This window comes from Plectrocnemia conspersa, unplaced genomic scaffold, assembly GCF_051122295.1.
Source record: "Plectrocnemia conspersa isolate PC_06_02 unplaced genomic scaffold, ASM5112229v1 ptg000014l, whole genome shotgun sequence".
NCBI classification, from domain to species: domain Eukaryota; kingdom Metazoa; phylum Arthropoda; class Insecta; order Trichoptera; family Polycentropodidae; genus Plectrocnemia; species Plectrocnemia conspersa.
This window is the reverse complement of record NW_028277178.1, coordinates 11,043,455-11,045,836: the sequence shown is the minus strand read 5'-3', so window position 1 is coordinate 11,045,836 and position 2,382 is coordinate 11,043,455. Positions and strand designations below refer to the sequence as shown.

The 2,382-nt window shown below is 31.2% G+C and overlaps 1 long non-coding RNA gene across 1 annotated transcript; it reads left to right on the top strand.

Annotated features, from left to right (window-relative positions):
- The first annotated feature begins 585 nt into the window (after positions 1-585).
- LOC148226201 (uncharacterized) lies at positions 586-2,152 on the top strand. The gene is made up of 2 exons (XR_015812328.1): positions 586-1,529; positions 1,600-2,152. It is a non-coding gene; the product is annotated as an uncharacterized LOC148226201 (long non-coding RNA).
- Positions 2,153-2,382: the final 230 nt, after the last annotated feature.

Sequence of the window (2,382 nt, the reverse complement as noted above, 5' to 3'; positions counted from 1 at the left end):
TATATTACTATTTATATTTCAGCTTGATTACTATGTATTTGATAAGCCAGAGAGCTTACTGTTTCCTGATTTAAACATTATTTTCGGCATTCAAAGCGCGCATAGAAAAAGTTTTGGGTAATTATCGAAATTATTCATGCAGTTTATCGAATTGATTGCATTACCAACCAAAGGGGTTGTGTGGTAAAGCAGAATGATTAAATGCCAGTTGAAGCAAAAATAGTAAATTCAATAGTTGCCGACCCCTTAACAAACGAGAATTTTCCACGCTTTTACAGGAAGTTATTTCAACCTACAGTGGACTGCTTATGTTTAATAATGTGAGGTAGCTGAGCTGAGAAAAAGTAGTTAAGCGATTTGTGAATTGGTTATAAATCTATATTATCAGAGTAATATCTAGCAGTAGATTCTTCTGGACTTAACAATATGAAATAAAGTTACCAATTTTTGCGTTTTACTTTTTTATAAATCTTTGTAAATTTTTTGATACTGTCCGCAAATTATTTTTTAATTTTACTCAAATTTAACAGCATTTTTTTAATCGCGTTAAAGCGAAACCGCGTGAATCGAAGTATGGGTGTATACGTATATCGAAAACCAATTATTCCGAAATTAGGTTGACAACACTGCAGATTTCTCTGTTCATATGAATGAACTAAGCTGCAAAATCTTGGTAAAAGTATTGATGTTATGTTTAGATACATGCATAAAAGCCTTTTAAATCTTTAAATTTTTAAGCGTGATGTAGAAATTAAAACTTCTTCGATTATAATATATTTCGAGAAGTCCAGCACAACTGTACAAAATACATAAAATAAATAAAGTACCAGCGTATTGTAAACTCGTTATTTGACCAGTACATCAAAAATTTCAATATCTGAAACAGACAATTAAAATATAGTAACTTGCCATATTATTAGACCCAAGCGAAATACATAAAGGCAGCTCAATTATGTTTGAGCTCGATCTTTTTTATCTATGATTTTGCTGTTTATTTTAACTGGCATTACTGGAAAGATATTTGCATACTTGCAGTCTCACTATATATGTCATTTGTTGTCGTTTTTCTGACGAAAGCGTTTGCGTTCAAATATAACTCAAAAACTCGAGTTAGTGGTTGATTTTCGAAATAAATCAATAACTTATAACATAACGGTGAATTTGTATGTTTTTGTATTATGTACGTATATGTATTTATTTCTTAATTTTTATATTTCTTTTTTAATTAAAATGGGGAAACACTCTAATCCGTCGCTGAAGAAAGTTCGACAAACATCAGGACGTCTGATATTTATTCTTTTATCTTAATATGAGATTGCTAAGGTAGTTGGCGTCTCGACAAGTTCTGTATAGAATATAAAAAAAAGGGTTCTTGTGGAAGGCGCCGCACTACAATCCCTAGGACTGACTATAGAATTGGGGTTGGTCGCGGGTAAGGCGGCCCGAAAATCAAAACTTTGACTACGCCTAAGAAGCATCTTGTATGGGCACATAAATACAAAAATCTCACTATTGAAGATTGAAAAAAGGTAATAGTACTGTTTTGATTTTGATTTGAATAAAATAACAGCTCTTTAAAGTGTATTTTTTTATTTGAAGGTGTGCTTCTCAGATGAGTCCGTGTTTCAAATTTTGCTGGAGAAAACTAAATTCTCGCAACGAAGTCCAGGCGCAAAACACATTCCAGAATATTTTGTGTTTATTGTTAAGCACATATCTTTAATCATAATTTGGTCAGTAATTTCTGGAAAAGAAAGAGACTGTTTTTACATATTCAAAAGAACGATGCGTCAAAACATATACAAAAAAGTATTAGAGACACGCCTTATACCACAACTCAAAGAATGGTTTCCTGAGGGCGAGGAACCGATGTTCATGCTCCTTTTCATAAAGCTAAGAGCATTTCAGTTTTTCTGCAAAATAAAAAAAATAAATGTTAGCCAAAAAACTCGCCTAATATGAACCACTTCGAGAATGTTTGGAAGCTTTTAAAGAGGGAGATTACTAAAATTGCAATAACCACAAAAATAGAGCTAATTGAATAGAATCATAATTGGAACCCTCAAAAAACAATTAAAAATATATAGAAAGCATGAACAGGTGAGTTCAGTCACATATTAAAGCAAAAGTAGGACATACCAAATAATAAAAATATAACCCCGAACTGCCATGTGGACCGTTTTTTTTAATTTTAAAATAAATTTTATGAATTTTTACCACTAAACTATTTTGTTCCAATATCTTATGCTATTTAAAATAAGAAGATAAGCAAAAAACAACTTATAAGAATAAGGTAAAAAAATCCAAAATTTTGCTTAGGTCTAATAATATGGCCAGGTACTGTAATTAAGTATCTAGATGTAGTACTTTGGAATTAAATGT